Source organism: Orcinus orca, chromosome 10 (genome assembly GCF_937001465.1).
Source record: "Orcinus orca chromosome 10, mOrcOrc1.1, whole genome shotgun sequence".
Classification (NCBI taxonomy): domain Eukaryota; kingdom Metazoa; phylum Chordata; class Mammalia; order Artiodactyla; family Delphinidae; genus Orcinus; species Orcinus orca.
Window position 1 is genome coordinate 104,911,728 of NC_064568.1, and position 25,596 is coordinate 104,937,323.

Sequence of the window (25,596 nt, forward strand, 5' to 3'; positions counted from 1 at the left end):
AGGCCCAGGCTCCCCAGCTCCCTCCCCCGGACCCACGTTTCCATCTGGCCTCCAAGCAGGAACGCTTTCATTCTGCAGCCATGCACTGGCTTCTGGGTGTGGCTTCCCTGACTGCGTACAGCAGCATAGATTACAGATATTTGGCAGGATTCCTCCTCCTCTGGGAACCAGGCAAGTCATAACACCCACCGAACGCTCCGCACTGCTGTGCAGGGAGGAACGGCCTCATCTCAGGTTTCAGAGCGTGGGGCCCGAGGTCGCTGGGCTCGGCTGCCCCCCGCGAGCCATGGCCCCAGCCAGGACGGGCTTGGGATGAGAGTGACAGGCCGCCATTCTGCCACCAGGCCCCTCCCGCCGCCACTGACCAGCCCGCATGCCCAGGGTGCAGCCAGCGCTTTGTCTCACAGCCTGACTCTGCCCTCTGCCTATGGCTCCATCACCCAGAGCGGGAAAGAGAAATTACAAAAGAAGGCGTTGGCATGTGACGGTACAAAACGTTATTGATGGGCTTCCCTGCTGGCACAGAGGTTGGGAGTCCGCCTGCCGATGCAGGGGACACGGGTTCGTGCCCCGGTCCGGGAAGATCCCACGTGCCGCGGAGCGGCTGGGCCCGTGAGCCATGGCCGCTGAGCCTGCGCGTCCGGAGCCTGTGCTCCGCAGCGGGAGAGGCCACAACAGTGAGAGGCCCGCGTACCGCAAAAAAAAAAAAAAAAAAACATTATTAATTAGTAACCCCAAGAAATGTTGAATGAAACAACCGCAATTTTTCTTCACCCTGAGCCTCAGATCCCCACTTGTGTGCCCTCTGCTGCTCTCCACCTTCTTTGGTTGGTTCCTCCTGTTGGACGCAGGTGTCGGCACCTGCCCCACTCCAGACACTGGGGAGAGTCCCACTGGCGGAGGACCGAGGCCCTGGGGAGGGAGCCTGTCTCCTGAGCATGGAAACGCGAGCATCTGTGTGCTCTGTGAACATAAGGAGAGGGGAGGGATATAGTGTCACTGGCCTTTTAACTACTTTTTAAGATTAAATAGGTTTCTGGCGTTTTTTTTTTTTTTTTTTTTTTTACTTTATTACTAGTCACTTAGCAAACAAAGAACGGTACTATCTTTATACAGTTGACCCTTGAACAACACCGGGGCTAAGGGCGCCGAGCCCCTGTGCAGTCGGAATCGAGCATAACTTAGAGTCCGGCCCCATCTTCGCGGTTCCCGTACCCACGGTCTGCATCCGCAATTGAACCTCGGCAGGCCATGGGTGCTCCTGCAGCGCCGTGGCACTAGTTGAAAACAAGAGTAATAACACTTGGCACTCCTGCATGCTATTTAAAATCTCACTGCCTTTTGGCGGGGGGCGGGGAGGTAAGCAGTAAAAAAGGGGCAATCTTGTGTCAGAAGGACTTGAAGGGGAAAAGCAGCACTTAAGCCTGATGTCAGGTCAGCGTGGCTGGGTGCCCGGCAGCGTTAACACAGCTAGGACAGGGTTGTAATTCTAAGTGACAACTAAAGGGGGAGACGTAACAGTTTGCTTGGGGCCAGGTACCACACTTGCCCTCAGCCCAGCTTTAATGAGGTGCACTTCATTAGAAGTAAAAATCACTCTCTCTCAGTTCCAATTTGATGAGTTTTGGCGACGGACATAGCTGTGTGGCCTTCGCCAAGAGCGTTTCTGTCACCCCGGAGAGCTGGTTCTCTCCTGCCCCTTTGCAGCCTTTTCTTTTCTGAATGTCGTAGAAAGGGAGTCTTTCATTTGGAGTCTTGTGTTTGGCTTCTTTCACTCGACAGCGGCCGAGATCCACCACGTTCTCCGTGTCTGTGGTCCGTGTGTCACTGGGTCGCACCCCGTCCTGTGGGCACATCAGCAGCTGAAGGTCACCAGGATGTTTCCTTTGGGACAGATGTGAATGTTGCTGCCACAGACGTTCACGTACAAGGTCTGTGTGGACACATGTTTATTTCTGTCGGGTAAATACTCGTGAGTGGGGTTGCTGGCTCACATGGGAAGTGTATTTTTAACTTTTGAAGACACAGCTGAACTGTCTTCCGAGGGTGCTCTGCCCTTTTGCCTTCCCAGCAGGGTGTCCGAGAGTTCCAGTTGCTCCACACCCTGCTGTTCATATGTTGTTTCAGTCACTCCTCAACGACACTATAAATTAGGGGTTATGGTTACTATTCTCATTTTACAAATGAGGAAACTGAGGCGTGATGAGATCGCGTGCCTCGCGTGAGGCATGTAGCTAAGAGATGGTGGACTCCATTTACACGGAACCAGGTCTGTTGAAGCTGTTCTGAACTGCTCTGTTCCTAAAGCCGGAAGAACTTGTGTTGCTAATCTAGGGGATTCTAGGACAGAAATACGACCAAAAGCCAAGAGCCTAGGACTTCATCTAGTGGGTCGTGAACACAAATTGGACGATGTGCAAAGGAACTTCTTAGTTAAAACGGATTTAGGGAAAGCACAGGTGAGATGAAAACACCTCTCATGTCTAAAGCTTTTATTCGCCAAAGCCAGCTTATCATGACATTTTCATATGCTTCCCCCGTCCTTGAGGACAGGGGAGGAGACCTTGCTGGGCCCTGAAACAGTGCTGGTGTTTTCCTAAGTGGGTAACGTTGCAAAGTGCGCCAAGATCTTTCTGGACATCGACTCCTTTTTCTCTTTTCTTTGTATTTGTCTTAGAATAAATTAGCAAATAAATAAATGAATCCCATCAAATTTCTCACAACTGCGCGTGCTTGGGAAGGTGAATTGTCTGTGTTTAGAAAGCATCTCAGTTTTAGAAGAGAACGTTTCATAAGCCCAGAACTGTCAGAAGCCCATACCAAATAGTGAAGGCTGGGCCCTTGTACGTGAGGGTCCAGGATGTGGAGCCGGCTCTTCCAAGTTTAAATCCCACAATCTTTCCATTAAAATCAGAAGAAGACATTTCCACGTGAATATGCTAAATGGGTTCTGGAAACTCAGATGCGTAGCATTCTTCACTCAACTTCAGCCCTTTACTGAGATGTCCAGGAAGACCAAGAAGGTGGGTGGGCCTGGCTGCTCCCCGAGTCTGCAGGAAGCCCTGCCAGCCGGACAGGGCACCTCCCGCCATCCTCAGAGCCATAGCCTTGGTCCTGAGTGGGGACCCGGGAGCCTCGATTCCGCACGCACAGGGCTGCTTTCTCCCAGCCCCGTCAGAGCCCTGCGTACTCCGACACAGCTGCCTGCAGACTGAGGGATTCTTCCAACAACGTGACAGACCCTGCAGTGTGCCGTCATGCGTGTCTGTCAAGCAGAAGCCTTGTCACTTTGCAACAAGTGCTGGCCTGTCCGGGTGGCAGGACACGGCCATGAGGCAAGCGCGCGCACATTCCTGCCGGCGTTGACACATGCCCTGGGCCCGTCACCTCCCCAGGATGTGTGTGTGCATGTGTGTTTGCGTGTGTGCATGTGTGTGTGCATGTGCATGTGTCCATGTCTGTGTGTGCGTGTGTGTGTCTGTGTGTGCGTGTGTGTGTCTGTGTGTGTGTTGCTTCTCTCCTTTTCAACCCCCTGCCCCCCTCAGGAGGCAGCAGTGAGTGTGAACTGTCAGACAGAACAGACCAAGCGTTCAGTGTGTCCAGCCCACTTGCGGGACTTTTCTCCGGGAAACCTCACCCAGGGCGATTGTCATGAGAAGCAGCCTTTCAGGTCGCTTGTATCGGAGTCAGAGTGACAAGCGTGCCTGGGCTCCCCGCAGCAGACGTCCTTGCAGCCCGAGTTCCGTAGTCTGGAGACAGGAGCTCCCCGAGACAGGCTGCTTGTGGGCGACTATTCGGTGCTTCCAGCGGCTCCGACGTTGCCCCTGGAATTCACTGTGCCTTTAATGTGACGACCTCAGCGGACCTTATCGAGGTGACATTTCGTTCCAGCTCAGCTCCTGGGGGGCGGGGGACATAGGGGCAGAAGACAGGCGCCGTTCCCAATGGAAGAAACAGAGCCACAGTCACAGTCAGAGCTGGCATCTGCCCAGCCTCGGGCTATACAGCACCTCGGAAGACAGAAGGTTTAAGAAGACAACGCCTGTTGCAGACCGAGGGACTCCAGTATCTGGGGTTGGGATCCCCAACGCTTCAGCCCTGATACGGGCCAGGCCCCCGTGTGGTCACTGCAGCTCAGTGCCTTCCTGTCCTGCCCACACAGCCGGCCGCCCAGAGCCACGTCTTGTCACTGTGGAGGCTTCGGGAGGGCCCACAGGTTGGGAATTCGCCAAGAGAAGCGCTTCATGAGTGAAGGTCACCTCCGGTGACCTGGGGACGGTGACAGTGGGCTGATGGACAGCCTGTGTGAGGGCCACTAGGGTCTCATAGGCAGGAGGACCTCTGCTCTGCAACCCGCCGAAGGTGTAAACTGCAAAGTGAGTCTGGTCTCAGTGCACGGCCCTGGCCTCATGCGTGCCGTTACAGACTAGCTGAAGTGAATGATCAGTTCAACAGGTATTTGTGCATCACGACTACGGTTTAGCCACGCCGCACATCCAAGAACAATATATTCCATTGTCAATCTTTTATTTTGTTTTCTTTCCTTTTTCTCCCCTTGTCTCCAGGAGACCAATTAATTGTTCAAAGATAATATATAGAGGAGATTTCAAGAGCATTTACTTTGGCGCCATCTCTGCCCCTTTGCGGTCTGGCTAACAATAAAGCTAAAATTTGTTTTGTAGTGATGGTTCCAGTTGGACTGGAATCCCTTTGAAGTTCCTGCAGTTTGCTGTTGTGAGAGCTCAAGATATTATTCGACTGCAATAAAACACTCTGTGCGTTATCAAAATATGGGACACAGTGAACTGTAGCAACACGCAACGGCCAGACTCACCCCCGGGGGTGCCCTGCAGGCCTGGAGAGCACGGCCCGTGCAGACGAGGGTCCATCCATAGGGTCCGTCATTACCCCGAGGGCCATTCATGGGCCTTAAACTCCCTGTAGGGCCCATATCAGCAAGGCCCATTTGCTCTGGGGAGCAAAGAGCAAACCTGAACAGACCAGCAGGCATACCGAGGGCACCCTGGCCTGACCTGGTGACCGTCGGTGTCAGGGTTCAGCCTCCCGGCTCTTGCGTCAGCTGACCTAAATTATTTCATGCTATTGTCACCTCTAAGGTAATATAGTCATTGTCTGGGGCTCTATTTATACTTTAAAGTTCTTTCCCACCCACCCATGGCTGGGAGTGGTCCGTGAGCGTCAGTGGAGGAGGGTGTCCCAGGCTCTCACCTGCGGGTTTGGACCCAGTGCAAAGGGCTGCTTCACTCAGGCGCTGCTCCTCTGAGATGCACGTGTCCTGGCGTCAGGACAGAGGCCCGGCTGCTCCGGACATGAGAGCCCCAGCCAGTGTGCAGTGAGTGTGTGCGTGTGCGTGCATGCACACCTTGGGGCTGTGTACATCTTTTGGAAAGCAGTTTTGTCTAGGGTGGTAAACAGCTCTCACTAAGAGAATGTGTTACTTGGCCGCCATGTTCCAGGTGTTAGAAACGGCTGCAGTGGATTCTTGTTTTAAACAAATAATGAAACCCTCGTAGTGTTTAGTGACACGGCGACTGGGCTGTGTTCCACTGCTTGTGTAAATGAAAATATTTTAAGTGATTTTTTATGATAAGTTTAAATAACCAAAAGAAATGCCTGGAAATATATTTTGGCACAGGGAAATCCCTCCTTACAGGAATTTATAAATATGTCATGTGGGAAAATAATTATAAAATCTATTTTAATCTTCTCACCTCTGAATGAGTCTTCAGTTAAAATGTTCTCCCTGTCTGGTTTTTACCACTGTCCCTGCCTTATGTGTTACCTTCCCATGTTTGATCTGAGTTGCATTTAGTTGGGGAGAAAAATGAAAGTCCATTGAACTCACTTCTGGTTTCCCTCCGACGTGTACACGTGTCCTCACAAGAAGAAAACAAGCTGAACCAGCTGAAAGTCCCCAGCTCTTCTTAGACCCATCAGAGCACTGAGGGCAAAACGCTGCCCCCAGACTGCAGAGAGGTGAATGCAGAGCTAGCACGAGTAGAACCTCCCACTGGGCTGGCCTCACGCACAGAGGGTGATTGGCTGGTTGCTAGAGGCTGAGCATGGACTCTTGAGACGTCAAAACTCTTAGGGCCCAGCATTCAGGGCCCCGCATCCATGACTTTTATCTCCAGGAGCCCTGCTGGTTCCCGGGGTGAAGGAGGAGAGAAGTCACCCCACGCCTTTGCTGGGGGATGAGGAAAGTAACCAGTCTGGAATGTGTCCAGAGCCCTCCGGTCCCTTCCCTCCAGGGAAGCTCTGTCCCCAGGCCTGACGGATGTGGGGGAAGCAAGGCTCCATCCCCTTGAGCCCCCTCGTCTCCCTGAAGATGGAGCAGAAAACTGAGAAGCAGCTGTGAAGGTCACAGCCAGGGACACAGACCCAGAAACAGAAGAAGAAGTAATCGTAGGATTATGCAGTATTTCCCTTCTCTCACACTTACACCACATCAGCAGCCTCCTGTGTAATTACACAGGAAACTGCAAGGTTCAGACCCTATTTAAGAAGGAGTCTCTCAGGAAACCCAAAGAGAAGCGGGGAAACAAAAGCACAAGGACCCTGGAGGACATATTGGCCTCTGGCACCTACAGCCACATCAGACAATAAACACAGCCTCCCTCCTAGCCAGGTAAACACAAGACCTCGCACTGAAGACCCTTTTACCTTAGTTCCTTTTATCCAATATATCAAGCCCAGCTTTCAGCTACAAGACGAGCTAAAAGGTGAAAAACACAGTCTGAAGAGACAAAGCAGGCATCAGACCAGTCTCAGATATGGAAGAGATTTGGGAATTACCAGACTTTAAGTTAAAATAGCTATGATTAACATGCCAAGGGCTCTAATGGAAAAAGTGGACACCATGCAAAAACAGATGGGTAATGCAAGCAGAGAGGTGGGAATTCGAAGAAAGAATCAAAAGGAAATGCTAGAAATCAAAAACTCTGTAACAGAAATGAAGATTGCCTTTGATGGGCTCATCAGTAGACTAGACACGCCTGAGGAAAGAATCAGTGAGCCTGAAGGTATGTCAATAGAAACTTCCAAAACTGAAAAGAACGAGAAAGAAGAATGAGAAAGACTGGAACAGAATATCTAAGAATTGTGGGACAATTACAAAAGGTGTCACATACACATCATGGAAATACCAGGATGAGAAGGAAGAGAGAAAAGAATAGAAGAAATATTTGAAGTAAAAATGGCTGAGAAGTTTCCACAATTAATGATAGACACCAAACCACTGATCCAGGAAGCTCAGAGAACTCCAAGCAAAATAAATACCAAAACATTTATGGTTGGGTATGTCATATTCAAAGTACAGAAAGTAAAAGACAACAAAAAAGTCTTGAAAGAAGCCAGAGGGAAAAGACCCACCATATCTCTACAGGAACAAGGGTAAGAATTATATCAGACTTCTCTTTGGCAACCATGCAAGCAATAAGAGAGTGAAGTGAAATTTTTAAAGGGTTGAAAGAAAAAAGACCCAGAATTTTGTATGTAGTGAAATTATCCTTCAAAAGCAAAGGAGAAATAAAGACTTTCTCAAACAAATAGAAATTAAAGAAATTTATCACCAGTAGACTTACCTTGTAAAAAACTGAAGTTAGAACAAGTTCTTCATAAAGAAGGAAAATATTATAGGATGTATTTGTGGATGTTGACAAAGTGATTCTGAAGTTTATATGGAAAGGCAAAGCCCCCAGAAAAGCTACCACGACACTGAAGAACAAAGTCAGAGAGCTGCCACTGCTTCAGTGACCAAGACAGCATGATGTCAGCAAAAGAACAAATAGCCCCGTGGAACAGACCCTCCCACACACGGTCAGATAGTCCTTGACAAAGGAGCAAAGGCGTTTCAGTGGAGAAAGGACAGTCTTTTCAGCAAATGGTATGGAAACAACTGGATGTCCACATGCAAAAAAAAAAAAAAAGAATCTAGACACAGACCTTACACCTTTCACAAAAATTAGGTCAAAACGGATCATAGACCTAAATGGAAAATGGAAAACTAAGAAACTTTTGGAAGATAATATAGGAGAAAGTCTAGATTATCTAGTGACTTTGGAGTTTTTAGTTAAAACACCAAAAGCACAGCCCATGAGAAAAACAGTTCATAAGTGAGACATCATTAGGATTAAAAACTTCTGCTTTGTGAAAGACACTGTTAAGGAAAAAAGAAGCCACAAGCTTTGAGAAGAATGTTTGCAAAACTCATATCTGATAAAAGACTGGTATCCAAAATATACAAAGAACTCTGAAAATTCAACAATAAGAAAATGAACAACCCAATTTAAAAATGGGTAAAAGGTCTAAACAGACACCTTACCAAAGAAGATACACAGATGGCCAGTAAGCACATGAAAAGATGCTCCATGTCTTATGTCATTAGGGAAGTTAAAGCCATAATGAGGCACCACTGCACACCTGTTAGAATACTGAAAACCCAGAACACCGAATGCTGACAGGAATGTGGAGCAACAGGGTCCCTCCTTCATTGCTGCTGGGAAAGCAAAGTGGTGCAGCCACTTCAGAGGAATGTTTGCAGCTTCTTAGAAAGCTAAACATCATCTTAGCGTAGAATCCAGCAGTCCCACTGCTAGGTGTTTACCTTTGGTCCACATAAAAGCTGCATGTGACTGTTCTTAGCAAATGTATTAATCATCATCGAAAACTGGAAGCAAGACGCCCTCCAGTAGGTGAGTGGAGAAATCATGGCCCACCCGGACAACGGAATATTATTTAGCGCCAAGAAGAAATGAGCTCTCAAGCCGCAAGTCACCACTAAGGAGGAAGCTTAAACGCATAATGTGCAGTGAAAGAAGCCAATCTGAAAAGGCTACGCACTGAACCATTCCAACTATACGACGTCCCAGAAAAGGCAAAAGCTACGGAGACGGTGAAAAGATCCGTGGTTCCCAGGGATTAAAGGGAAGAGGGGCTTATAACAGGTGGAGTACAGGTTGTTTTCAAGGCAGCAGAACTGTTCTGTACAGTCCTGTGATGGTGCACGTGTGACATTTTGTCAGAACCCAGAATGTGGTACCACAGAGTGGACCCCAGTGTCAAGTGTGGACTTGAGTCAGTGTGTCGGTTTGGTCCATTTGTTGCCGCAAGGATGCTGCTCTGATCTCGTGTTAGCGGGATGGGTTGCACAGGGCCTGGGGAGTGGGGCTCACGGGAGCTCCCTCTACCTCCTGCGTCATTTTCCTGTGAAGATAAGACGGCTCTAAAAAGAGAAAGCCTGCTTTAAGGAAGGCCCTTGGACACACAGCTGAAGAGAAGTCAAAGGAAGAAACGTGGATCCTTATCGACCCGAGAAGGCGGTGGGGCAGGGAGAGGGGACCCGGCGCAGCCCTGGCGCCCGCCCTGCTGTCTCGGGAGCTGTGGAGCTGTGCGCCCCCCAAGGGGAGCAGCCCAAACGCCTGGCCGGCGTCGATGCCAGGATGCTGGCCACGGCCTGAAACCGGAGAGGCCCTCCGAATCCCAAACCTCATCTGTTTTTGCCAAAGCTCACGCCGCCGTGGGCCTGCCTGATCCTCTGCCAGCTGCCGTGGGCTGACCAACGGTTTGTGTCATGCTGTGTTTAAAGCAGGGGAATTAGGGACGGGGTGGCGCATTCCGAATCCTGCTGAGGTGTCCGGCCGGGCGTGGGGGGCTACAGAGCCAGCACCCGGCTGCCTTCCCGACACGCCCAGGTGGGACGCCAGCCCGAGACCCCCGGCTTCCCACCGGCAGGATGGGAGGTGGGGCCGAAGAATGTGCATGAGACAGGGTGGAGACCCTGAAGAAATCCAGCCGCCGTTCCGTGCCGGGTGAGGGGCCTGGTCCCTCTGGGAGATGCTCAGTCTGGTGGCCAGATAGGTCCTCTCTCTGCGCTCACGTGCAACCTTTGCATCCGCTGTGTCCCGGGACCCTCGAGACCAATCTCTGAATTCTCTTTCCCCGTCTGATTTTGCTGACAAGGAGACCAGTCGTTGGGAAATGTCTAATTTTACGTCAATCTTAAAGACTGAAATAGTGACAGAGAAGACTAGACATGAAACTGGCCATTTCAGAGAGACTTTCATTCCTGAGAATTATCTCCCTACTGAAAGAATCCCGCAAAACTCTAGGTCTCTTTATGTCTGTGCGTGTGCATACGCGTGGACCCACACAGGCACACACACGTACACACACGCCCAGGCCCCCATCGGTGCTCTGGGACCCCCCCTCCCCCCACCGTCCCCAGGCCTGTCCAGTCCCTGCCCTTCCCGTCTGCTGTCCCATCCATTCAGTGTCACGTGGGCACCACACGGCTTTATCACGTCGGAAAACGTAACACAGCAATGGCTTCAGAGGACCAGCACCTCTGACACCCGTCGTTCCTGAAGCCAGACCCGGGTGTGATGGTACTGGGTGGGACTGGGCGTCGGCTAACCCAGGACAGAACACTCTTTTGGAGAAATACAAAGAGGGGGGCTTCCCTGGTGGCGCAGTGGTTAAGAATCTGCCTGCCAATGCAGGGGACACGTGTTCGAGCCCTAGTCCGGAAGATCCCACGAGCCATGGAGCAGCTAAGCCCACGTGCCACAACTACTGAGCTTGCGCTCTAGAGCCCGCGAGCCACAACTACTGAAGCCCTCGTGCCTAGAGCCCGTGCTCCACAACAAGAGAAGCCACCGCAGTGAGAAGCCCACGCACCACAACAAAGACCCAACGCAGCCAAAAGTAAATAAATAAATTTATTTTCAAAAAGAAATACAAAGAGGAAGTGTGTGCTGGTGTTGGATGTGTGATTTTGCCTAGTTTTAATCTGTACGTATTTGGGAAGGCATGACAGGCTCGCCTCTGAAATCATCGGGACGGTGCCCTTCATCCTGAGTTTCCATTTACCTTCTCAGTGGCTACATCGGTGACTGTGAGCCCAGCACCCGTAGCCGCCTTCCGGGGAGCTTGGGCTGTTGGCGGTGACCTCGGCCTGATCCCTCCTGGTCACCCTGTTGCTTCACTGAAGAGCCGTGGGCGTGAAAGCTGCCTTCCGCTGGGCTTCCTCTGAACCGGGCGCGGAGGCCGGGGTAGCCTCCCGCAAGGCACCGGCGTGGCCACGTCTCCTGCAGGACTGGGGGAGCCCCTGCCAGACCTGGCCTCTCCACAGGGCCTGGGGGGCTGGGAAGGGGTCAGTTCAGGGCTTTGGTGACAGCACGGCCTGTGGTTTGCAGGGTGCGGCCATCAGATCTTTGCCCTGTGTGTGCACTCCAGCCTCCCGGAGGCCCGCGCTTGCTGGGAGGTGAGCAGCATGGAAATGAGCTTCGTTGTCTAGAATTTCGCAAAGCCCTGCGGCTACCCCGTGAAGGGCGAGCGGAGCGGAGCATGCCGCGGCGCCGGCACCGAGGAGGGGAGGCGGAGAGCCTGTAAGAGGCGTGGCTCCTTGAATCCAGCCTCAGAGCAGGAGTTCTCTGTTTCAGAACGAAGATGCATTTTGTTAAGAAGTGTGAGGTACTCACCCCAGGCCATGGTTTGACCTGCAGATGACTTCGGCTTTTGGAACCATGGAATGCAGAGTGAAAACTAAAAATACAGCTGAAGACAGAAGACGTCAGGAGATGATTATCTCTGCACTGCTACTGAGCTGTTGTTACGTTGGGAAGATTATGTTTCCAGAGTCTGTGTCTGCTTAGTTTTCCTCGTTGTAAACGTCCTTTTCATTATGAAGCCGACTCGGAGAGCGTTCTGGCGTTTCATATCGATGTACTTTTTCTCTTTCTGGATAAACCAGCTCCATTTAGATGACTGACCTGCTCGTTAACTAAGGGAAACACCCTGTCAGTTACCAGCCGTGATGCCTCAAAAACTGACAAATCCCGCCTTCCAGCGTGTGTTACGTGAAGTGGGAAAGGTCCCTGTGACTACCGGCAAGTTTCCCAAAGCCCCAGTTCGGGTGGGAAGAGCCCACGGAAGCCCTTCTTTCTGAAATAGCTTTTCCAAATCGAAGCGAGGAAAGTGTGATCCTGGGAGCGCAGAGCCTGCTTCTTGCCTCGGGGCCTCACGACAGCCTTGCGCTCCCTGTCCCAGCACCTCTGACCCCAGTGGGTGGGCGTGTGGTCCTCCGGGGCTTGGTGGGTCTGAAGAGGCTGTGCAGTGCTGGGCGGGCACTCCTGCGGAGCCCCCGGGCCTCCCGGGGCAGCCTCCTGGCGACCACCTGCCGTCGCGGGACGGGCTGTGGCGGCCCTGGCGGGGCTTCTGTGCGGGGGCTTCCTGAGCTCGTTGAGGTCATTTAAACAGCGAAACACACGACGCACGCTGTTTCCTTTTACTTAAGGGACAGAAGGTCCCTCAAGTATTATTATTAAGGTACTACTCACAGAGTCGTTTTTCTCTCGAAACAAATGCTGATGGGAAAGATGGGAAGAGCATTAAAGATCATAGACTCTGTGTCCCAGAGAGCACCTGCGCCTGGCAAGCACGGGACCAGAGCCCTGGAGCCTGCAGGGCCTGGGCCGCCGTCTCCGAGGTGACACTAAGGTGACACTGAGATGAGCGGGCCGCCCTGCAGAGGCTCGGGCAGCTGCCAGCCCACCCTCCACGCCGGACGTTTCCTTAGGCCTCGGCGCTGGGCTTTCAGGAGGAGTGTCTCCTTCACAGAGGTAGACACGCGTGTGCTCCATCACTAATCCCGGTGCACGTGAAGTTCAGCGTGAGAGTCCCTGTTACCTCTCTGGCTTTGTTGTCCTGAGAGACACCCCCGTGCTTGTGATTTGGCAAAACTCAGGTGATGTGTTGTGAAAAGTAGCGTATGTTCCAAACACCTATTTCTAGGTCGACAGTAATTTTTTACCTTAGTGGAAAATGCTGTGTTCTGACGTTGTGTTCCCTTTTCTTCCCCCCACGTCTCTGAAAATATTCACATTTTCTGCCTATTTCTTTTTTCCAATTTACGATTTTAAAGATGTTCAATCTTTTTGATAACATATTTTTCAAAGTACTCTATTAGGGCTTAGAAATCTTATAATCATGCATTTATTTGCTTACCAACATACTATTTTAGCACTTTAACAAACAGTGACAGTGTCTCCTTATTTGGAAGTTAAGCCACAAAGTGACGAAGTCCTGTTTTTATACAACGTGGAAAAGAATTTAGCTGTTTCCAAGGTTGTCTTCTCTTTTGAAATAACCTTGCATGGAAGCATATTTACTTACAAACTATAAATATATTCTTGCATCTTACAGAAATCCAAGTTTCGTCCATTTGTAACGTTAGTAAATAAATGACAGGATCGTGGTCACTGCCTCGTTTGTCTGGGGCTCACACAGGGACCCGGCTTCCCTAGAGCATCAGCCTCGAGCGGAGTCGGGGAGATTCGGGAACATTACCTCGAGGTCTGAATGGGGAGAGGACCCCAGCCTTCATCAGGAGAAACCTAAGCAGGACAGTGAGTGTGTTCGATCCTCTTAAACTGTCCAAGCTACTGATCATTGGGGCGCATTTTGTCATTTTTTATTGAAATGGCCACCTTAGAGTAAATATCTGAGAAAGAAGAAAAAAGTAATACAAGTGTGTCACTCGGAAAACTACAGAAGTGTGTCAGAACAACTCTCCTACCCAGTCACACCCACTGGTCTTCAGAAAGGACTGTCACCATCAATTTTTCATCTTTAAAGGGTTTTAATTCTTTCAGCATGTTCATATGGTTTTATAAAGCCCCAGATGCCCGGCAAATCCCCTTGGTGTTGTAGGACAAGATTGCTGTTAAAAAGTGTCTAGGCTCTGTCAGCCGCTTCTCGCCAGCTTCTCGAGGGGCCCTGGGAAGCGGTGTTTACTCTGAAGCCTGAATTGATGGGGCCAGTGTGATGCAGTTGGGTCAGAGGGGCAGCTGCTTAGCTGGGCTCGTCAAGCGCTCGGGTTTCACGGCGGTTTATAAAGGAAGGTCTGTAGTGATAACATCTGGCTCTTGAGCGTGACTGCATTTTGCCTCTTATGATTGAATGGAATTTAATGGTGGGAGGAGAAAACCCAGGGCAATCTCATTCTTGAATTATGGTTCCAGATAGATTAGGCAGAGTGGCAGGCCGAGCGCTCTGGGTCGGGCCACCTAGCAGAGTCTGTGGAGCAGACTGGCTTCCTCTGTTCTGCCCCCACATGCCGCCGACCACCCCCACCCCCACGGCCAGCATCCTTGCCGAGCCAAGGGCAGGGCCCCTTCGGGCACAGCCACGCCCGGGCTCCGGTGCGTCCCCGTCCGGCTGGGCTCTGACCTGCTGGACCCCGCGGGCGACGGGCTCAGCTGAAGCCCTTCGCCACCGGGTGCTCCCTGAATGGCGGTGCGCCGGCCAGGCTCCTGGTGTCAGAGGTGAGCTTCGTTCCTGATTCCGCCGTCATCCAGGGAGCTCACTTCGCGCCGAGGTACCAGGACACTGTGACCTCGGGGAGCTGTAGACGCTAGAGGGGTCGCTCCTCCGGCGAGGGTCCAACTCAGATGGGACCCCAGCCCCGGGGTCCTGGCATTCTGTGCTGCTCAGCGGTCCCGGCCCCACAGGAAAAGCTGGTGGTGTGGGGATAAACTCGTGCCGCTTGGGGTCTTTTAAAGTCCTCTTCACTTAGCCTTTGGGTTTCTGAGTGTCTGTATAACTTCTTAAATTTGCAAGAACCTCTTTTCAACCTCAACAGGTGGGTAGACCACACTCAGGTAAGTGATGGCGGGCGGTCCCCTCCCAGTGCAGTCAGGCCGAAGAGCGGGAGAAGGGGTGGGTCTCTGACACTTCACTTGCGCCCTGTTTCTCCACAATTGTGGACGGTGTTCTTGGTCTTGGTGCAGCTACAGGACCAACGGGGGAGGAGCCCAGCAGCGGCACAGCACAAAACACAGGGGCTGCGGGAGGAGATGCAGGCGTGGAGGCTCCCAGTTCCAGGACCTCTCAGCTGCCTGGCCTTCGCAGGCTCCCAGAGCCTTTGTTTCTTCAGCCATAATGTGGGGCATGTGCCAACCCACTTACCTGCCACATCGTTACCCCCGCATCCTACGAGGTCAGAAGGGATCCACATGGACCCAAGCCCACCTGAATGGAAGGGTCTCTGTCACCCCTGTCTGTGGTCCATTTGGCCGACACCTGTTATTGTGACGGGGTCAAGTTTAGATCCTCTAGGTCACTGAAATTCGAAACAGGCTCCCCAGAAGGAAATGTTCTACCCATTACCTAACTCAACTTGGTATAACAAACCCAGACATTCCAAACAGCTGGATAAGGATGGCATTTATGAGCTTATTTTAGCTCAGTGGGGTCTTATTCAGACAGCACACTTCCTCATCACACTTAAGACATGATTACATGTACAAAAGTTCTGTTTTTCTCAGGTGGCGGCCGTCAGGTGGGGCAGGCACAGGTACAGACTCCGCCCCCTTCATCACCTGTCGCTTCCCTCTGCCCCATCTCAACCCAGTGACCATCCATAAAGGCCAAGAGAGGACAGGAGGCCCTCTGCTCTGGTCCCAGGGAAAGAGGAAGACCAGGCAGGACCCCAGGACAGCAGCAAACTGTCCCGTATCGTCCCCATCAGGGACTCCTTCTGACCCCAGAAGAAAAATGGGAGAAAGTGTGTAAAGTGAGCCTGAGATAAGCCTTCCTCCACTTGCCCTAAAAGCCCAGGGTCTGCGGCCCTTTCCCTTTTATATTAATTGTCATTATCATCCTCAGTTCCTACGCTGGCCCATTACTTCTGCTGCACATGGAGTTGAAACCCTTTAAAGTAATCGTGATTATACGCTGTGCGTCCTTTAAAAGCATAAGCCACCTTTGAACACCGTGGGAAAAGATAAAGTCCCAACTACGGACTCTGCGAGTTACAGACGTGGAACGCCAGCTGTCCGTGGACAGACATGTATTTATGCAGCACGTGTGTCGTGGGTAAGCGATTCTGGTGAACCCCACTGGAGTGAAATGTCAGTGCTAAAGTTAGGACTATTTTAACTTCAGTTTCTAAGTGTTTTTACTGCCCTATACCTTCCATATCAGTGAGGTAAAGACATCTCTACCCGTACATGCAGCCTTTTTAACGCTACACTCGGATTTTTCAAATTAAATATTATGCTTACACACTAAACATTAGCAACGTTCTCCTAACAGTTAGGCCAGGCCTGCAGCTGACCGGGGAGTAGCTACGTGAGGCTCAGACCCTCAGCACCGGACGAGCCGCACGTCACATCCCCTCTGGCCCTTCTGCGCAGACTCAAGCGAGGATCACTGTCGACCACTGACGGTTCGGGTCGTAAATGCAGAGGTTGGGCCAGACGCGGTGGAGGGAGCCTCCTAGGGAGGAGGAGACGCTTGTTCATCTAAGGCTCTTCTCAGGGGAGATGACCCCTTTCCAGTGGGGAGAAGACCCCAGGCTCTGCGTGAGTGAAGGGTGGCAGGGGGAGCTTGGGGGGTGCCTGGGAAGAAAGGAGGTGCACACAGGGCTCAGAAATCTCTGTGGCCAACAGGCCGGCCCAGGCTCTCTTGGTTTTGACCAAAGGTTGATAGAAGATTCAAGTAGCAAAGAGCAAATTCTTGATCTTAAAAACAAATTGTTAAGATCCAAAGTTGTTTTTTTGGAGTAAGAATGGGTAATAACATTTCAGAGTTAATTTGATAGAAAGAATCACCAAAGTAAAAACTGTACTGGGTTCCTTTTTTTTGTTTAAGCAGCATTTAGCCTTATTATTGTCAAAGAAGCTATACCAGGCGGTACGTGCGGATACTGAGCGTTTATCCCCCACATCCTCTCTGGGTGCTGGCAGTGTGCGCAGCTCTGCCCTAGGCCCGGGGGTGCTTGCGTCCTGACGGAGGACAGGCGGGGACACGTGTGCTGTGAGGGATAAAGCAGGAGATACGGCCGGGAGGCCTCTGCAGTAGTGAGGGTCTGCGCGGGCCGTGGCGGAAGTGACCTTCGGAGGAAGGGCGTCCGAGGGGCCCAGGCCCCGAGGCAGGTGTGTGCTTGGCCAGCTGAGGGAGCAGCGGGGGGCTGGTGGCCTGGCGCAGGGCGGGTGGGGACAAGGCCACGGCGGTCCCCTCCGGCCCTGCAGGCCGTCGTCGGAGCCGAGGGCTCCCGGTGGTTCCCACGGGGAGGGGCCCCAGCAACCACCGCGCCCAGAGGCGTCGTCTGGCTGCGGGACAGACTGCGGGGCCGTGTGGCTGCAGGGAGAGCAGCTTGCCTTCCTGCTGCCCCAGGAAGCTCTGAGGGCTTCAGGTGTGGCAAAACAGGACGGGGTGCTGGGAGGGGTCCCCAGTTTAGACCGGGCCGGGTTCCTAAAGGGCCGCCGTTTCTGGGCCGACGCCCTGCTTCCCCGTGCCCCACCTGCACGCCTCCACGCCCGAGCCCCTCGCTCCCCAGGCTTCCCAGCAGATTTCAGAGGCACCCACGTGGGCTTCCCTCGCTCTCCCCCGCCAGGGCACGCTCCAGAAAGGCTACCATCTGGCCTTGAAACCCACCTCTGAGCAGTGGGTTCTGTGGCATAAAAAATGTTACTTTAGGTTCTACAGCCCCCCAAAGCATGGCCTAGAAGGAAACGTCATATGAAGGGACACGGTGGTGCCTCTTACGATGTCGTAAAATAAACAGATGCAAATCTACACCCTCATTCTGTCCATCCCCTCCCGAGGATTCGTAAACTCTGAAAGGTGTGCTTCTGAATCCTCGTTACCAGTCAGTTGTTCAACAAGCATCGTTCCTCCCGGCTGGCTGCCCCCTCATCTTGCCAGCTCAGGGCACAAAACGCTCGTCGGGAGTAATCCCCAAACTTGCGTTGTCATCAGTCAACGGGGGAAATGCTGGGATGATTTCTTTCGGTTCCTCTTTCTTTTTTTTTTGCTGCACCGAGAGGTTGCAGGATCTTCGTTCCCAACCAGGGGCTGAACCCGGGGCCCACAGTGAAAGCACAGAGTCCCAGCCACTGCACTGCCAGGGAATTCCCTTTTTTTTTTGTCAATTCATCTTTTCTTAAATCGAGGCATTTTCCTGGGTTTCATGACAGCACCTAAGTTAACATTAGCTGTGGAGGTGACATTTGCGATCCACGCGAATGTTTATCTTCCAATACTCCCGCAAGTGGCCTGAGAACATGCCACCAGCATCCCCGAGGGCCAGGCCCTCCCTCTCCCGGCCCGGCCCCTCTTTCCCGGGACAGAGCCTGCGCCTGGGCCTCCCAGGGGTGACGGGCTCAGCTGAAGCCCTTCCCCGCTGGGTGCTCCCCGAACGGCTGCGGCCAGCTCTGCTCTCCTTTCGCAGCCCCCAGGCCCCGGCCTCTCGCCGCCCGCCGCGCCCCGAGCCCCCGCGTGTCGCTGGTTCCCGGCCGTCGTCTCCTCCGTTTCCCCAGCGAGGGTCTGGCTGCTGTTCTGGTGGCCCTGGGCCTTCCTCGTTTCCTCCATCTCTGTCTCTCCTCCTCCACCGCCCGGCCTGTAGGTGTGACCCCGGCTCCCCCGGCCACCTGCCTCTAGCCGGACGCCAGGCCACTTCCCAGGCGGTGAGGGACGCGCGGCAGGGGCCATCCTTCCCCCGCCCCTGCAGCCGGACCGGCTGGAGCGCCAAGCACGTGCTGGCTTCGCGGTCACTCTTACCCAGTGTCCTGGGTTGGGGGTGATGGAAGAACAGCGTCCCCCGAGGAGCGGGCCAGGGCCCGACAGGACAGACGGCCTGGGGCTCGCCTGGCTGGTCAGCGTCCGCTGCAGCCACGGGCCCCGGGGGCGGAGGGGACGCGTCTCTGCACATCCCCCCGGCCCGGCGGCAGGGGCCCAGGCGCGGTGAGCCGCTGACCGCGCCACCAGCACACCTGTGCTGTTTGCATCAGGTGCCTCTGGTTTACGTCCCAGACCCACTCCCGGCTTACCGTGTGGCCCCCGGGCGGCCAGTCAGCCGTTCTGTTTCCTCCTGTACGTCCAGTGGAGATAACACTGACCCACGCCGCAGGGTGTCGTGAACTTCAGTAATGAACGCTCGTGCGGCACTTTGAAGATGCGAAGCTGCGCACCTGTGTAAGTGCCTGATGACCGTCCTCGCAGGTTATCGGACCCTCCCGGCCTCCTGGCTTGTCGCTCCCTGGCGACAAGCAGCTCTAATAGCCCCCGCTGTGCAGGCCACTCGGGTCTAAGAATGCAGCCCCCAGTGGGTTTACAGGTTTAAAGGACGTTGACGAGGTCTGTGCTGAGCGCTGGCCGTCCCAGGGCTCCCAGCACTTTTCCAGAAGCCGGGGTACTGTTGGGGTCGCCTGCCCCTCTGGTGTGGTGATGCTGCAGGTGCCTGCTGGGCTTGCAGTCTCCTCGGGCCGTAGCTCAAGGTCAGCATGGGAGAAAGGGGCCATGTGGTGTGACCAGCGCTGAGCACACACAAACCCCTGGGACCCGCCTGGAGGGGATGTGCCCCTCACACCTGTGTCTCGGGCAGCTGAGAGCTGCGGGCACTGCGCGTGAACGTGCGTCTTTTGTGGTTGTGTCTGTTTTAAAAAGACTTTACAGCCGGCTCTTGGTTTTAGATTTGCCGTCATCTTCTGTGATGTCGTGTTGCCTGCATCTCACAGACCAAACCAACAGGTGGGTGGAACTTAGGCAGCTGGTGGCCAAGAACCAGAACAGGAGGAGTCCGTGGCCAGCCTCTGCACGCCCCCCGCCGGCAACTCTTACCAAGGGGTGATTCCCACTGGTCTCTCTCACCCCCCCTTTCTTCTGCCAGATGTGCCCCTCGTCACCCCTCTGTCCTCTGCTTTTCTGGAGAAACACACACTATCCGAGGTGTGTTCAGCTGGCCCAAGTTCACCATGGCAAACGGGAAGTCTGACACGGGGTTGAGGAGGACCAGTGATGCAGGAAGTCCACACAGGCTGGGACAGCTGTCACACGCTCCATGGCGGGGGAGGCCATGCCAGCCTGTCCACCTTTACATGACGACAGCTGCCATTGGAGGAAAGAATGAATTCTGCATTTTTAAACATTCAGTCTCCCGCAGTCCCATGGTGGGTGACCCGAGGCTCTCATAGATCGAAGATGCTCACACCCACGGAAACCAGAGCCTTCTCTGTGATGGGCCTGGTGCAGAATGTCAGTGTGGCTTCAGGGAGGCACGTGCTGTGCCCCGTCACATGGTCCCTCCACGGCACCCCCATACCTGTTTCTCCTGAGGAGCCTCAGCACAGACTCCTAACCGCCCTGGTGGCTGTGATCGTGATTGGACAGATTGCTCCCTCACCAGGGAACCCGTGGCTGGACATGAAAATGTGACCCTGACTCCAGAATGGTAGTTCACCGAGACCTTATACACATGGCCAGATAGAAAGCTCTCGGGCCATATAAACGGATATCATTTTACTCTTCTGTCTAGTTTTGTATTTAAAATGTTAAGGGCTTTCAACCTTAAATAATAATAATAATGTAAATATTTTACTTAAATGGGAAAATTCTTCACTTAAAAAGGATACTTATAGGGCTTCCCTGGTGGCGCAGTGGTTGAGAGTCCGCCTGCCGATGCAGGGGATGCGGGTTCGTGCCCCGGTCCGGGAAGATCCCACATGCCGCGGAGCGGCTGGGCCCGTGAGCCATGGCCGCTGAGCCTGCGCGTCCGGAGCCTGTGCTCCGCAACGGGAGGGGCCACGACAGTGAGAGGCCCGTGTACCGCAAAAAAAAAAAAAGAGAAAAGGAGACCTGTACATGTCAGTTGAACATGAAATAGTTGGATGAGTCACAGCTTTAGAAATTTGAAAGAATAAGCGCAGTCCTTGTATTCATCCCTGCTGCTTTCTCTAAATCCAGTGTATTGAGTCTTGTGGTGTAAACAGCACCGTACTGGATGCTAAGCACACAGAAATTAAGGCTCAGATACCACCTAGAGAACTGGCTCTGGTGTGGCACCTTTCCAAAGATAAAGGAGAGTTAGTGGTTCAGGATAGAAGTGATGTATTTATTTTCAAGTTGAGTACTCATGGAGTTTTTTATTGTGGTAAAATATACATTAAATTTGCCGCGTTAACCATTTTCAAGCGTACAGGTCAGTGGCATTAACTACATTCACAGTGTTGTACAACCATCCCTCCATCCTCTCTAGAACTCTTTACTGTCTCGAAACCGAAACCCTGTCTCCATCAAACAATAATTCCTCACTCCCCTCCCCCAGTCCCTGGGCCCACCCTCCTACTTTCTGTCTCTATGAATCTGATTCCCTGAGGGACCTCATGTGGGTGGGATCATGTAATATTTTTCCTTTTGTGTATGGACCATGTTTTGTTCATCCATCCTCTGTCGATGGACACTTGGGTTGCTTCCACCTTTTGCCTATTGTGAATAATGCTGCTGAGAACATGGGTGTCCAAATGTCTGTTCAAGACCTTGCTTTCAATTCTTTTGGATAGGTACCCAGAAGTAGAGTTGCTGGATCATATATTAATTCTGTGTTTTTCAAGGAGTCTCCATACTGTTCTCCTTACTGACTGCACCGTTTTACGTTGCCACCGACAGGGTGCAAGGGTTCCAGTTTCCCCACATCCTCGCCAACTCTTGTCGTTTGCTGTTTATTTTTTTTAAAGTAACCATCCGAATGGGTGTGAAGTGGTATCTTGTTGTGGTTTTGATCTGTGTTTCCATATTTGTTAGCAATGTTGAGCATCTTTTCCTTTGCTTATTGCCTATTTTTATGTCTTCTTTGAAGAAACGTCTATTCAAGTCCTTTGTCCATTTTTCAGTCAGGATGTTTGTTTTGTTGATATTAAGTTTTGGGAGTTCTTTATTCTGGATATTAATCCCTTATCAGATATATCGTTTTCACATATTTTCTCCCATTCAGTAGGTTGTATTTTCACCCTGTTCATGTGTCCTTTGGTATACAGAAGTTTTAGTTTTTGATGTAGTCCAGTTTATCTATTATTAATTTTATTGCTTGTGTTTCTGGTGACATATCAAGAAATTATTGCCAGATCCAATGTCATAAAACTTTTCCCTCATGTTTTCTTCTAGCAATTTTATCTTTTGACCATGTATACAAGGGTTTATTTCTGGGATCTGTGTTCTATCCCATTGGTTTATTCATCTGTCTTTATGCCAGAAACACACAGCTTTGACTATCATAGCTTTAGTAATAGGTTTTGAAATCAGGAAGTGATTTCAAACTTTTTCCAACTTTTTCTTTTTTAAGATTCTGTCGTCTATTCCCAGGTCCTTGAGATTTCATATGAATTTTAAGATGGATTCTTATTTTTGCAAAGAAAAAAAAATCTACTGGAGTTTTAATAGGGATTGCACTGGGTGTGTAGATGACTTTGGGTAGCATTGTCCTCTTAGCACATTAACTCTTCCAATCCATGAACATGGGATGTCTTTCCATATATGTGTATATTTTGCACTTGTTTTTTTTTTAATATATTTTAAATTTTTATTTATTTTTTTTTTTTGGCAGCGTTGGGTCTTCGTTGCTGCGCGCGGGCTTTCTCTAGTTGTGGCGGGGGGGCTACTCTTCATTGTGGTGTGCGGGCTTCTCATTGCGGTGGCTTCTCTTGTTGAGCACAGGCTCTAGGCACATGGGCTTCAGTGTTGTGGCTCGTGGGCTCAGTAGTTGTGGCTCGTGAGCTCTAGAGCTCAGGTTCAGTAGTTGTGGTGAGTCACGGGCTTAGTTGCTCCGCGGCATGTGGGATCTTCCCAGACCAGGGCTTGAACCTGTGTCCCCGCATTGGCAGGTGGATTCTTAACTACTGTGCCACCACAGAATTCCTGCACTTGTTTTTGAAGTCCCGTTGTAAACACAGCACCATCTTTGATCATGGAGAAAAGGAAAAATTAATCTTTTTTCCTAGAGTGGACTACAGTCCAACCTGAATGATAAACAAATTATATGAATGAGTCAGAACAGAGATGAGAACTGACCCCAGTTGAGGGCATCAGGGTGATGCCTTGAGCGTCAGAGGAGGAAACCACATCTGACTAGCACTAGGGCCCCCAGGAGACCCACCTGAAGGCACAGGAGAGGCAGGGGAGCCAAGAACTCAGTGGGTTTGTGACCTGGATGACCGGAGATGGACTGGAAGGCTGCAGGGTAAGACACACAAGCCCGAGAGGTCGAGGGGATGCTTAGCCGGAACCAGTGACCTGGCCAAGTGTGGGGAGAAGGCCAGGGCAGCACATGCACGCACGTGTGTGTGTGTGTGTGTGTGTGTGTGTGTGAGAGAGAGCCTGTGCACATCCAACATGCAGGGCAAGGACAAGCAGTGGAATGTGGATGGAAGGAGGTCCTCAATGGTGTCTGAGCTGACAGATGTTTCTGGGCTCTGGGACGCCGTCAGCAAGGAGAACGTAACAAGTCCCGTGCGGAGGACAGCAGGTGAGCGTGAGGTGGTAGAGCCCGGGGTTTCACTGATGTGTGCTTGGGAGGAAGGGCATTTGTGCAGTGACGTGTGGAGGATGGGGAGAAGGATGGACACTGTCGTTACCAGGTGGCCAGGTCTGCAGACTTCCTGACACCGTATCTCACTCAGTGCCCCCTGCAGCCCCGGCTTCGTGAGGCAGAGCAGGGCTGCCCGCTAAAAACCAGTCCCCGGAAATGTGGACGCTGACAGTCACGCCCGTGTGACCCTGACTAAGGGTCCACGTCTGTGTCCATGCTCTGCAAGGTCAGAGATGGGGGATGGGTGACCTCGGGTGAGACCCCAGTGTGCTGTAGTCTGTGGCCCCAGGTGCCCAGGTCGGTCCTTGCACACGGCATAGTTAGAGCCTTGGTGACCCAGGAACCAGGAATTGAGCTCCCAGAGAATCTCAGGAGAACATCTCTTTCCCTTTTTGGTCCCTCCACTGCAAGGACTGGAAGTGCCCCCCGGGGCCGCGTGGGTGTGAGGGTGGCGCGCGGTGCTCAGGGGCCTCCGTCAGCCCGGCCTCCTGAACCTGTCACCGAGCGCCCTGACCTGCAGGACAGGTGTGAGCTCAGACGTGGCGGGACCAGGCCAGGGGTGAGTGTGGGCCGCTGCCTACGTGCTGGGGCAGGCTCCCTGCCTGGCCAGATCTAGGGGCGTGAGCACTGTGAAAGGTGGTGGAACCCAGCACGGCCAGAAGTGTTCAGATGCCGCTCTGAGGGGACCGTGCCCTGCCGGGCCAAGCCTGGATTGCATCCACGAGGGGCCCAGGCAAGTGGCTCCCAGCCCCGCCTGCTGACCTGGCCCTGCCCAGGCGGTGCAGCTGGGCCTGCCCCTGAGGGCACGGCACAGCCGTGGGGCATTTTTCTGTTCCGTTCTGTGTTCCTTTTTTTTTTTTTCCAGTGTAACAAGACTCTTGCAGTTCTTTAAAACAGTCAAGAGACAATGAGTTGAGGGCTTTTCCCCTCTGGATGTACATTTTATCCTACTTGGTAATTAAGATGCAACAGAAAGTGGCCAGAGTCCCCTGAGTATTCCTGGCTCCGCCTGGTCGCGATGCCGGGGTCACGTCGCCCGTGTCCTGGGCGCCACTGGGCGGACGCTCGGGAGGGCCAGCGCCTCAAGGAGGCTCTTCCGTTTAAAGAGAGACGAGCGTGTGTCGCTGGTGGTGTCCTCGGCACGGGCGGGACGCTTGAGTGCCGCAGAGGAGACCTGAGGAGCCAGAGTGGGGTCCGGCCTTCGTGCCTGTGCTGGGTGAGGGGCCGCGGCCACGGTTAGCGCCCTCAGTGCTGCGAGTGTGGTCCCGATGTGGGTGACACCAGTGTCCGCAGAGTGAGCCGGCCCGTGGGGCAGAGGCTGCAGCCTCAGAGCTGCCCTGCAGCCCTGAGGACGCTGGGGCCACGGGAGCCGTTGCTGGGCAGGGGGCGGGGAAGGGTCCAGACAGCAGGGCCCTTTCCATAAGGTGAGGGTCAGGGTCACGGGCCAGGAGACAGGCCGGAAAGGCCATTCTGTGCTTTAGGTCTCTCTGAAAGATGAGCTTGGAAAACTCTTATGAAAGTTAGTCACCCGTGCAAAGAAACAAGACACGTTAGAACTATTTTCTTAAAGGGCCGTTAGGACCATGGTATCTAAGGGGTATCTTTGAAACAACGTGAAAATGTCTTTATAGAGAAGGATGCAGTAAAGTTTTCAAGAAGAGGTGGTTGGGGAGAATCACCCGGGTAAGTGGCCTTTGTCTGAGACCGGGCAGGGATGAGGCCAAAGGAAGAGATGCCCTTTGGCCGCGCACCAGGGAAATGTGGTCACTGAGGCAGGAACTTCTGGGTTGGTTGCATCTGCACCTTGTGCAACGCACTTTCGTGTTACAAGGTGCAGTGACAGGATTTCATTCCTCTGGGAATCGTAGCTGAAGGGCTGTGTTATTAGGAAAACTGAAAAGTGTTATTGACCATGTTCCATGGGGGGCTGCATGCACAGCGTCCCACCAGGTTCCATGTTGGGGGCGTAATTGTTAAATTTAGAGACAGAATTATCAGCTATTCTGACCCCTGAATTGACCTCCGAGACTGAGTTCTCCCGTCTGTTAAGAAGCCAACGATGCATCCTTGGGACCTGGGCTGAGGTGAGTCATACGACGGTTCAAGCCCCACGGAGCAGCAGACGCCTTTCCTCCTACACCTACTCCTGAGGGGCCGTCACAGGCCCACTCCGGGTCAGGACCCCAAGGGTTGAAGGGTGCACACCTCCCACA

General features: G+C 52.6%; 1 protein-coding gene across 2 annotated transcripts in view; it reads left to right on the forward strand.

The window, feature by feature from the left end:
- Positions 1-25,596, forward strand: part of GMDS (GDP-mannose 4,6-dehydratase) — a 477,395-nt gene that overhangs the window by 437,653 nt on the left and 14,146 nt on the right. The window lies entirely within an intron of this gene.